Here is a 12,883-nt window from a genome sequence, read left to right on the forward strand (position 1 = left end):
CAACGCTCTTCAGCTGCTTGTGATGTTAATCGGTACAGTATTCCAGTCAGTTGACTGCTGGAGGTATAAAAGCAGACTCATGTGAATCATATAGTACTTTGTGTTGATGGATGATCTGTGTCGCTGACTCTGTTATCAAAAATTGTAACTGACAGCTTGACCAATTGCCCTATCTTATTTCCACCATACAGTAGTGAACTAATTCTCTTATGAATTGTCAGCTGTGTAAAGGTAGATATGCTTTCCCCCCCTCTTTTTAAATAGAAAATAAATCATTCTCATCCTCAAAGTACTAAGAGTCACAGAGAGATTGCTCGGCATCAGGCTTCTTCATCGGTGTTCTCGTGGCAACAAGAAAAGACACCAAGCTGTCCTTCATCCAGCAGTCAAGAAACCCTTTTAAAGAGAAGTTTTACTTTTCCCATTCTCCATGGGAACAAGAGGCAACTCCTAGCCACCGTGGCTTAAGATCAAAGAAGACAGATTTCAACAACAGTTTCTTTGACAATTGCAATAATTCTTCTGTCATCGAGCAATTAAAAACACAGAACCAAGGTATCTTGCAAGTGTAGTTGACTTTAAATCTATTTTGTAAATAAGAACATCTTATTTTTTTAAAGATAATTAAAACCCTCTGTGTTTAAGGAAACAGAGGGTCCTGTGGCACCTTTAAGACTAACAGAAGTATAGGGAGCATAAGCTTTCGTGGGTAAGAACCTCACTTCTTCAGATGCAAGTGTTTAAGGACTTCACCGAAGACTGTTTTATATATAAAATAGGGGTAAAATACCTACTCAATTTGTAAGATGTTTTGAGATCTCTGGGTAAAAAACACTATGTACATGTTTATTAATTATTTTATTGATTTATAAAGTTTTTCCAGTATGAAAAAATTAACGGAGCTAAGAAACTGACTTGTTTTATTGTGTTTTTTAATTTAATTCTTTGGAAGATTCTGTAGAGTAATCTGTTCTATCAAGAACTCATTTTTCATGGGGATCCTTGCCTGGTTAAACTAAAACCATAGTAGAATGAGCATCTGGAGCTTCTTCAACTGAGAAGTCTTTCCCCCCACAATCCCCCCTGCGGCTACACTAGAGAGCTTAAGCTTAAGCTCTCTAGTGTAGCCACTCTAAGCCGATGGGATAGAGATCTCCCACTGGCTTAATTACTCCGGGCCCCGCAAGCGGTGGTAGCTATGTCTCCTGCCGACACAGTGCTGTCCACACTGACGCTTAACTCTGTGTAAGTTATGTTGCTCAGGTGGGTGACTAATTCACACGACTGAGCAACACAACTTATGTCGACTTAAGCTGTAGTGTAGCCATAGTGTCAGTGCAGCTGTGCAGAATATTCCCTTGGAAGTCTTTGTAAACATTTAATAAACACTATAGGATGAACCTTATCTTCAGCAGATAAGGTGACCGGTGACTTAAGGCCATTTCATGTCTTCTGCTCTGCCATCTGTCTTTGGTCTTCAGATTTTCTGTCAGTAAATTTTGTTACATTGTTGGGACAGTATCTGTATCCTACATTTTTTTTTTTCAGTGACTGGATGGGTCTACTTTCTTAGATTTCTACTTTAATCCAATTAAGCCAAAATCGTTGGCAAATGGTCTTCGGAAAAGATAATTTTTTAAATGGTAATGCTGTTCTGCAGGATAGTCGTCTCAATTCAAACACTCACCCTTTGCTTACCGTTAGTTTAAATGGGAAGAGTTTTCATTCAAGGCTTAGTTTATATGCACGGTCACATCGTAAAGTTAATTGCAAACCTAAGATGAAGTTTCAGCTTTGGAAGCCTGAAGGTTGTTTTTTTTTGTTTGATTGGGGGGGGGGGGTGATGGGTGGGGGAGGAGGAAGGGGATGGGGCAGGGTGAAGGGTCAATGACCGAAAAAAGGAAAATTCTCAACTGCTGTTGGCTGCCATCTGTTTGTTTGCAGATAGAGTACCAGTGGAATAGGTCTTCATAAAAGAATGATCAGATCATTTATTTCACATGCTAATAATCTGAAATTGATGATTACTGTTCTTCATGTGCAAAATTTCATTGAAGTCTGTGGAAAAGAAACTATAGATTCTGAGCCTCCCCAAACACACATGTGTATCATGACAAAAGCAGTTTCGATTTTTAGATACACAGTGTTTTAGTGATGTGAAAAAAGAGCCTATATTATATTTACTAAAGCCCCTTCCAAAAAGGGAGACATGCATTGAATAAGTTAAATGAACACCATTTGGTTAAATTTGGCCCAAAACACAGGTTTGTAATAGTTTTTCTTAAGAAGCAGCTTTTTCAAAACTTAAGACCAAAAAGAAATGTTTCAATAACGTTTTAGAAAATTCCAGTGGAGGTAGTTCTTATAAACAAAGAGCAATGATTCTCAAACTTTTGTACTGGTGACCCCTTTCACATAGCTAGCCTCTGAGAGTTCCACACCCCCCCCCCCCGTATAAATTAAAAACACTTTTTAATATATTTAACACTATATTAAATGCTGGAGGCAAAGCAGGGTTTGCGGTGGAGGCTGACAGCTTGTGACCCCCCACATAATAGCCTCAAGACCCCCTGAGGGGTCCCGACCCCCAGTTTGAGAACCCCTGACAAAGAGCCTCTGCAAAATTTGTGGCCTAAACACTGTGATGTTGTGCCAATGCATAAGAAGCAGAAAATGAAGCTAGTAAAAAACAAAGTGAAACTGATCTACAGTCACTATCCAAGCTCAAAAAATAAACCTAAATTGTGCCAACTAGACTTTTAAAGGCCTTTCAATTTTCCTAATTTGATAATAGAGTCTTAAAATTTTTTATATTGCTACATATTTAACCTGATAAGCAGTTTTTAAGTAGTTATTTTTTTATTTGCATCTTATCAAGTGCATAGAATATGTCTAATTAGAATGTGTAGGCTGCTTTAAAGTACTAATACAGTAAATACCTTTTTAAGTAGAAGGCATCATATTAATCCTTTTTCTTTTAAATTAAGAATTAAACTTTAAAGTTCAAGAACTGGAATATCTGCTACAAGATCAAGAAAAAGAAAAGAAATTCCATATGAACAAACTTCAAGAAATTGAACTCCAGCTGGAGAAAACAAAATTGGAATTCACAGAAAAAAGATTCTGCTTTGCACAAAATTAGAGATGAATTGAATAGAATGACAGCACAACATGATCAAGGTACTGCCCAGGCACTGTACCATGTTGCACCAGGCCTCTTCTGGCTGCTTTTATAATGATTGTTAGCAGTAGTGTGTGTCAAACATTCAGTCATATTTACAAGATTCAAGATACTTGAATAATGTTTTTTAGAACATCCTGAGGATAATGAATTGAAAGTATGCATTATGTTGGACAACCTTAAGTTCTTAATTAGCTTGCCATTTTCTGCAAGGGTCCAAGCACTTCTTAGCAGGTACTTAGCATCTTGCAGCCTCATGCCTTCGGGCATGATTCACTGAAGATCTGGAACATCTTCTCCAGTAGGGCCCTACCAAATTCACAGCCATGAAAAACGCATCACGGACCATGAACTATGGTCTTTTGTGTACTTTTACCCTATTCTATACAGATTCATGGGAGAGACCAGTGTTCCTCAAATTGAGGGTCCTTATTTCTGTGCTGCCTTCAGAGCTGGGCAGCCGGAGAGCAGTGCCTGTTGGCCAGGCAGCCAGTTCTGAAGGCAGTGCCCCACCTGCAACAGCGCAGAAGTGAGGGTGACAATACCATACCATGCCATCCTTACTTCTGTGCTGCTGCTGACAGTAGCTCTGCTTTCAGAGCTGGGCTCCCAGCGAGCAGCTACCACTCTCCGGCCTCCCAGCTTGAAGGCAGCGCCGCCACCAGCATCAGTACAGTGGTAAGAGTAGCAGCACCGCAAACGCCCCCTCCCACAATAATATTGTGACCCCCCCCCGCCCACACACACACACACACACCACCTTTTTGGATCAGGACCCTACAATTACAACACCGTGACATTTCAGATTTAAATAGCTGAAATCATGAAATTTATGGTTTTTAAAATCCTATGACAGTAAAATTGACCAAAATGGACCGTAGTCCCTACCAATAATATTACATAGAGCAAGAATGACACCTGGTGGCCAATTGTGACCTTAAAGGGACACTGTCATATAGTTTAACATTTTCAGCCTAAACTACCATAAATTCACGGGAAAGTTATTTGGATTCTAAACTATCGCAGGCTAAATACTTGGGTAAACTCGAGTTAAGAATGAGAGTCCCTTACAATAAATTTGTAGTAATTAAAACTAACAAGTATTAACTTTGAATTTCCTGTATTTTTAAGTTAAACGAAAATTGCAACCCAACATTTAAAAATTTGGAAATGTATCATTAAGGCTCTCAAACCACCTCAACTCTGCCTCGTCAGTGACTCTAGCCTCTAATCTTTCTTCCTGGAAAATGTGCTGTTTACAAGTCCTTCACATCAGAGTTTGCAAGATTAGGTCTCCATACTGAACTGGTGTTTTGATCAAGGGCTTTTTGTACTGGCTCTAGGACAATTTGTAAAAGCCAGTGTATTATCGGTTTAGTGAACAGACCACTGCTATCCCTTTGTAACTTTTTCCCCTTCGAGTGGTTATCCATATGCACAGTTTGCTGACGGTGTGCAATGTACCCCACTCACCCATGTTCAGAGTCTCATGCACCTTGAGCAGCCTCATGTCCTGCACCGAGTGCATAAAAGGGTGGAGCAGGCCAGCCACCACTCAGTTGCTCTCATGCCTCCTGGCTTCAAGAAGAACATGGGCAGTGAGCAGTGCTAACAAAATAACTGGCTCTTTTCAAATTTGTGCATCGTATAGATAGGGATAGTTAGTTGTTGCCCATTGGCATTTTGCTTTTTTAACCAGAATAGCTATTTCTTTCTGGTGCCAGGATGGCTTCTTCTAAGTCCCCTGGATTTACATACTGCCCATCAAACAAGGGCACTATACCCTTTAATGTTTGGCATTTAAAATATTTATTTTGTCTGGGGGAATATCTCTGGAAAATGTTCTATTTGCAAGTCCTTCACTTGCAGGACCTGCAAATCTAGAGAAGCCCTGCTCCAGATGTACTTAATGGGTAAAGCAATGAGACTAGCTTCAGGCCCTGGGTCATAGAATCATAGAATATCAGGGTTGGAAGGGACCTCAGGTGGTCATCTAGTCCAACTCCCTGCTCAAAGCCCAACTTATGCTACCTTATGTCCGGACAAAGCGTCTTTAGGACACATCCTGTGTTCCTACTGACAGTTGTCACAGACTTACATCTGAACTAGCAGATTCATCTGCCTCTATTTTTCTCTGAACCACCCGCTTCTAAGGCTGCTGCTATGCTCTCTATGTTGCATGTCAGACGTGCTTTGGCATGTTAATTTGCAAAGGATGAAATCTTTTAGATCTTCATCCAGTTAGGTGCATAGATGACTGTGTGAGGGCCTGTTTAATAAGTGGTTAATATGGATTCTCCTGCTTCATTCAGTATTTATTCTACAGAGCTTAGGAATCATGGCTGATATATTTCTGTTGTGGAAATACGTAAAGCAGCTAGGCTGTTTGGGGAGGCACAGTCTTCCCTACCCGACCCTCCATACAGTTTTGCACCCCGATGTGGCCCTCGGGCCAAAAAATTTGCCCACCCCTGCTTTAGGAGCAGAGGGACTTGCCTACTTTCAAATGTTAGGCTGTCTTTTATTTTGATCTTAACTCTGAATTACCTTGGTTTCTAATGCTTGATTTTGTTTGTTTTTAATAACTGCAGCATTATTATGAATTTAAAAAAACACTTACATGTACTGTCAACTTTACTCACAGATGTTAATGATTTGTTTGGTTTGGTTTCTGCCTGGGGATTTTCTTGATTATTTTTTTAAGACATTTTGAAATCTTTTCCATGCAAAGAAAGAAAGCTGGCAGAGAGTCCCCGGTGTTATGCAGAGAACAATGGGGGAGCTAAGTAACAGAGAACATTGTAGTGCTTAGAAGTACGATAGGGGTTAACCAGTCTGTATTCCTCAGGTTCTGTTGTTACCAGGAGGACTGCAGGTTCTGGTGGAGCTTCTGAACTTTGCAGGCACTCTGAGTTGAGATTAGTGGAGAAACTCTGAGGGGCTACAGGAATTCCTGAGAACATGGGGAAGTCCAGCTGAATGTTTTGGCCTCTGCCAATTGCTGCAGCTCCACAATTTTCCTGTGCATTTGGTAGAACATTGTAGCTCATGCAAGTCATGGATTCCATGATTCTTCATATTTATCTTTAGCTTAACTCTTTTCCCATCCCCTTTGTGCCCCTCCATACACACTTAGATGAAAGAAGTTATGTTGCCGTGGAGAAAGGGACCTCCACATGTGTCTTCTGTAGATGTGATGGTTGTCACCTACCCTTTGCTGTCAGGGTTTTAATGGATGCATGCAGATTCTGCTGCCTACTTAAGAATGTTACACCCTATCTACAGGATGCTGAAGATTATACCATCAGATGAATGGGGGTTAAGAATTTCCCTCTGGAGAGGTACAGTAAGGGCTGTTCTTTGCTACCTCTGTGAGGAGCCCATCGAGAGACGGTCTTGGCTGGGAGAAGGTTGAGGCCAGGGACATTGAGCCAATCCAGTGTTATGACCATGTTTGTATACAGATGTTCAAGTAATTTAACAATGAGAACTTTTGAGCTGTGACTAGGCCCTCTCCACTTCAGTGACTGATAGCAAATTGCGAGGAAAGATTGATTGGTTGCTACTTCTGATGTCACAATGATGCTACTTATGAATCACCTGAGTTACTGAGCAAATTGCAGAGGAAAGATTGATTGGTTGCTACTTCTGATGTCACAATGATGCTACTTATAAATCACCTGAGTTACTGGCATAGCTCTGTCACCATAACCTCTAGGTGTGACTGTTAAGAGTTTTTCTTATTACAGTCTAGCTTCTTTAAATGAGTTGGAAATCTGATTGAATTACAAATTATATTATTAAATATGGAATATATGAAGAGTCTGGGGTGGTCTGTCACTGGAATATTCAAAGCCAAGAAAAAGGTGAGAGAACAAGTGGTGAATTTTATTAATATTGTGATTTTTTTTTAAATTCTTTTCTTTGGCAAAGTAAGAAACTACTTTATGCAGAAAATTAATGTCATCTAAAGTGTAACTCTGCTAAACTTGGAAAGTAGATTAATTTATTATACTGTGAAACAGGCATTTTTAGTTCCATTTTAAATGCCAATGTCAACCTGTTGGGTGAGAACCAAATCCACTTCAATTTAGGCTGAAACAATTTATTTTAGCCTTTATTATATATGTTTTCAGACAATGCTATTATCACCTATGAATTACATAAACATGCAAAAAAAGATAAGACAAGAAAAGGAAATGCTCAAGTTATCTTTCTTGGGGACAGGGTGACTCTTTTCAAATCTCTGCTATGCTTGGCTATTTTTCCTCTGTATCTTCTCCACTATTATGTCAATCATCTATTTTTTTAATCCTCTGTTCTGTAACTTTGCACAGACTCAGTATAGCAAGCTACCTCATCTGTGTCTTTATCCGTATATATTCCACTCTAACCCCCTAATTAAAAGATTCTCCTGCATAAATCACAATAACTAACCCAAATTAATACATTTTTTGCTTATTCTGCTAAAACTTACTTATATCTATGTAGTTCCCAATGAATCTATTCCTTGCTGTCATGCTCACTGGCTCCATGCAGTTGTACTTACATTACAGCAATTTTTATTCTTTTTACTCATCTGTTTTTGTGGTCTTGAGTTTTTACTTGTTGGACGGGTGGAGGATGAGGGATTGTACCTGACTTACTGAAAGCTAACAGCTCTCTTCTCTACCCTGCTCTCTCCTTGGTCAAGAACTTTATTTCTGAGACACACAATCAGTTTTCTGATTTACAGACTGTTTCAGCAAAATCTGATGATCTAAAGCAGCAGAAATACATACAAAAAGCAAAAATTCCTTCCTATTTTCTTATAGTCTTATATATAATAATTTCTCTAACATTACTTAGTACATATTTGACTAACACAATTCATTACACAGTTCTCCAACAAAGCTTAACTATGTATGTGCTTGCTCATGGTGGCTCCATAATTTACAGTAGAACTTCAGAGTTACGAACACCAGAGTTACAAACTGATCAGTCAACCACACAAATCTCATTTGGAACCAGAAGAACACAATTAGGCAGCAGCAGAGACACCCCCTTTCCCTCCCCCCACCCCGCAAAAGGCAAATACAGTACTGTACTGTGTTAAACTACTAAGAAATAAAGCAAAAGCAGCATTTTTTCACATCCTTTTAAAATTATATTCAAGTAAATTGTTCATCTTCTGTTTTAAAAGCATCCAACCATGAAGATGATTTAAATCTTAGCAGCAGTTCACTTTTTTATTACCTTTAAAAATAGTTACTTGTCTTAAAGAAAAGACTTCAGAAAATAAAAATGTGTTCTGTGGAGAGAAAAACAGTTATTCTGCTAGGACAGCTTTCTGGTAAATTGGTTGTAAGTCTCCCTAACATGCTGTGAATACAATGAAACTGTAAGAGGCAAAGGAGCGGCGGTAGTATTGTGTTCTGAGAAAATGTATAGTAGTGTGCTTTGGACAACTTTCAGACTTATATCAGCAGATTGTTTTCACAATAGAAATTACCCTGGGAATTTATTAAATGGGGTTTCAGTGTACTCTAGTTCTTTATAAACCACCAAAATTACAAGCAATATATTATTTTAATAAAATAACAGATAAACTGAAACACTTCTAATAGGAGAATTTCCTCTATGACAGATAAACTGAAACACTTCTAATAGGAGAATTTCCTCTAAAAAGGAAATTCTTAGCATATTGATTTTCAGTTTAAAATTTCAGTCTAACCTACTTTAAACAATGAAAATTCTTCTGTTCTTGCTGTTCAAAATAGTTCACTCATTTTTTTCAGTTGAATCAATGTGCTGATTCACTGTAAATTGAAAGTTGCATTGAATTTATCTCTTGTGCCTAAACACTTCTAGTTTTTTTTAGTTTTTGCTGATCATTTATTGAAACTTAGCACACACTTGTACTATAGCCAAGTGTAATCTGTTATCAGTTTGGGATGGGATACCTGTGTGGGTGTTCACTAGGTCATGGAAGACTGTAAGCAGTTTTGGGGCAGAGACCATGACTTCCTCGTATGTATGTGGTCTTTTTTTTTTTTTTTTTAACAGTGCCTACTAAAGTGGGGTTTCAATCCTGATTGCGGGGGCGGGATTGCTATTGTAGTACAAATAATAAGTATTCCCCTTGCATCACTGTGATTTATGATTAAACTTTTTATAGACTGAAATGATGGAGCAAACCATGGAAAGAGTACAGAAATGGCAAAGAGAAGTTGAAATTAATCGTCACTCCTTAGAAGAGAAAAGAAAAGAACGGGAAAAGGTAAGACAAGACCCATTTTTTCACAAGTTTAAAGTTGCCTCCAGACTGCTGTTACCAGAGTGAACAAGTTGTTCCTTGAGTATTTGTCCATGTAGATCCCACTCTAGGTGCATATGTGCCTCAGGCACGCAAGATTGGATTCTTCTTCTTTGAGTGCTTGCTCATGTCGATTCCATATTTGATGTGTGCGCGCCCCCTAGGGCCGGCTTTGGCAACCTCTGGAGCCCTGTGCTTATGCGCTGGTACATTGGGCCCTGCTGGTCCCATGCCCTCTCAGTTCCTTCTTTCCACCAGTGACGGTTGTTGGAACGCTTCCTGTTTTCACAAGTCCGATAGTGGTTTCTCTAACTTTGGACTCTGAGTTTTTCTTGTATATCGTTACTGTAGTGTTAGCAGTTAGCATTTAGGAGCGGAATCCCATTAGGGACATAGCCCCAAGGACGGGGTATGGCCGGGTCCCTGGGGTTTAAGCCATGGGCTGGGTGCAGCAAACCTATGTCTATTAGTGACATGAACACGAGCTGCCTTAAGTGCCTCAGAGAGGCGCATATTAAAGAGAAGTGTAGGATCTGCAAAAACTTCAGACCTCGCACTCTTAAAGACAGGGATATCTGATTAAAAGCCATGTTGATGGAGGCTGCCCTGTGCCCTGCGTTGGAACCATGCCGCTGGAGATTGTGGTGCTCAAGTGTAGTTGGCTACAGCAACTACACTTCCCCAAGTGAGGGACCTTCCTGGGACCAAAGTATTGTCTTCCTGGACCTAATGATCTCCCCCCTGTCCCTGTTAGAGCCTTTATCACCTCTCTATCAAGACAGGATTTTTGGTGACTGTTATCTCTGCTCAAAGGATAAGCTAGCTTTAGGCGTTAATGGCAGGACCTCTTTTACTATATTTCACAAAGACAAGATGACTGTTCTTTGATCTCGCCCTAGGTTCTTATTCAGAGTGGTCTCAGGCTTTTGTTTGCATCAGGGCATAGACCCTCAGTGTTTCCCCCAAAACCTCATTTGACTCCTGGAGAGGCAAAACTTCATATGAGTGGTGTCTTTAGGGCACTTTTCTATCATCTCCATAGAACAAAGCCTTTCCATAACTGGCCTAGAACTTTTTTTGTAATATTTGGGACAGGTCTAGAGGGCTCATTATTTCAACCCAGAGACTTTTGAAATGGATATTTGACTGCATAAAGATCTTCTGTGAACTAAATAAATTAGATCCACCTTCTCATATTATAGGGTTACCATATAGCCTTAGCAAGCAAAAAAGAGGACGGGAGGAGCCCCGCCCTAGCCCCACCCCTGCCCCTCCCACTTCCCGCCCCCCTCAGAACCCACAACCCTCTCCCCAGCTCCTTGTCCCCTGACTGCCCCCTCCTGGGACCCCTGCACCTAACTGCCCCCCAGGACTCCACCCCCTACCTAAGCCTCCCTGCCTCCTTGTCCCCTGACTGCCCCCTCCTGGGATCCCTGCTCCTAACTGCCCTCCAGAACCCCACCCCCTACCTAAGCCTCCGTGTTCCTTATCCCCTAACTGCCCCTTCCTAAGACCCCCCCCCAACTGTCCCCCAGGACCCTACCCGCTACCTGCCCAAAACCTTATCCATACTCCCCCCAGAAAGGGGGGTGCGTGTGTGTGTGCGTGCATATTAAGATACCTGCTGATGCTACACTGTGCACTGTCAACCCAAAAGAACCCAATCTCATGCACATGGGGCACGTGCACACCTAGAGTAGGATCCATGTAGCCAAAACAGCTCAAAAGAAGCCAGTTAGTGTAAAGAAAATAACTTTTTTGTAACATGATATTCTGATTTTGCCACTAAGGGGCAAATTTTAGTAGCTCGTATTCAAATTGAGGGAAAGTTAGTGGGAAAATATTTTAAGTATCTCCACTCTGACCTTCCCTCTTTCATTTTTTTTCTCCTTTGTCACACTCTCCCTTGCTACTTTTATTTGGATTTTTTCTTTTCTTTTAGTTTGGCAGCTGGATGGATCTGCATTTGTTAGTGAAACAATTTATTGGCCTACCACGAATTAAATTGACTAAAGCAATGTTCCTTACCTGTTGATAATAGTAGTCTGGTGGTTATAACTTGGTAAGAGGAAGTGAATCCGTAGTTCTTCAAGGTAGGCTGGGCAGGCAGGCTACCAATTTGTTCACCTCTAATTTATAGTTAGACGATAAAAAAATCAGAAAAAAGCGTGAACATTTTGCTAGTAATTGGCTCACTTATTCCTGAGTGTGACCCTCCCCACCTGCCTTCTTCTGCTCCTGGCAGGCCAGCCCAGGGTAGGAGTGGGCCTTTGGAAAGGTTATGAGGGCAGAGGGGCTGGGGGTAAGTGGGGGAGACAAAGATTTGGGGAAATGGATCACTGGGATCCAAGAGGGTTGGGGACTTCATAGGATGGGTCTCTGGCTGGCAATGAGAGTGGGAACAGGCTGTGGGGGTACTTGAGGACATGGGATGGAGCAGGTGTCTTGCTGGAGGATAGGAGGGTGCTTAGGAGAAAGCAGAGGGGAAGCACTAGCACTTCACTACCTTCTCCATCTGACAAACCTGCTATGATTTGTTAGAGGGGAGTCCTGCAACTGCTGCCAAGAGAAGTTTGGCAGAGAGGTTTGTTGCCAGGAGACGCCACTAGTGCTTTCCCTTCCCTATCTTCCTCCACTTTCTGCTCCCCCACTTAGCTCTCTCTTTTCCTTACCAACCTCAACACCCTCTACTAAAAGTTCCGTGCCCCTCATAGCCCTATTCCCCCACATAAATTCCCTCTCAAATTCATGTAGAGCCCCAACCATAAGGACCGTGGGGCTGGGAAGAAGCCTCAAAAACTAATTATACCTGGATGGATATCTACTTTGCATCTCCTAAAGATTGCAGGAGATGGGCTGGATTCCTAAGGATCTTCGGAGGTGTGCATTAGACTTTACTTAAAAATGGTTTTTAAACTCTTTTTGCTTCTGTAAGAGAGGGCTTTAGTGTAATTAGTAACTATTTACAGAGACTATTTACTGTCCCTCCCCCATGTTTTCCAGTGTTAATAGTTATAGTAACTTGACTAGAAACATGTAACAGGAGTGTGTTTCTCCCTCCTCCCTCCCCCTCCCCCATCTTCTACATTTCTAGGAAGTATTACGTCAGCTCCGTGCCTTACAGACAGTGGCTCAGCAGTGCAAGGAGATGAAACTCAACCAGGACTTGCAGCAAGCCAAGAACGATTACAATGGTCTACGGACAGAACTTGACAACGTAGGATTTTTAATATCTGAACTATTCAAATGGAAGTGGTGATGCTGAGTTTTTATTTCATGTAAAATTTTAACTGTCCTCTTTTTTGTGTTTAAAGATCTATACATGACTAATATTTAAGTGCAACTAAATACATCACAGGTGAGAGCAAGCTGCGCTATGTTCCTGTCACAGGGTGAGCTGGTCCATT

The 12,883-nt window shown here is 40.9% G+C and overlaps 1 long non-coding RNA gene across 1 annotated transcript; it reads left to right on the top strand.

Moving 5' to 3' along the window:
• Nucleotides 1–2,684: 2,684 nt before the first annotated feature.
• Nucleotides 2,685–12,677, top strand: LOC135979745 (uncharacterized). Its single transcript, XR_010596992.1, has 3 exons — nucleotides 2,685–3,180; nucleotides 9,339–9,440; nucleotides 12,571–12,677. It is a non-coding gene; the product is annotated as an uncharacterized LOC135979745 (long non-coding RNA).
• The last annotated feature ends 206 nt before the right edge of the window (nucleotides 12,678–12,883 follow it).

Source organism: Chrysemys picta, unplaced genomic scaffold, assembly GCF_011386835.1.
Source record: "Chrysemys picta bellii isolate R12L10 unplaced genomic scaffold, ASM1138683v2 scaf1193, whole genome shotgun sequence".
Taxonomy (NCBI): domain Eukaryota; kingdom Metazoa; phylum Chordata; order Testudines; family Emydidae; genus Chrysemys; species Chrysemys picta.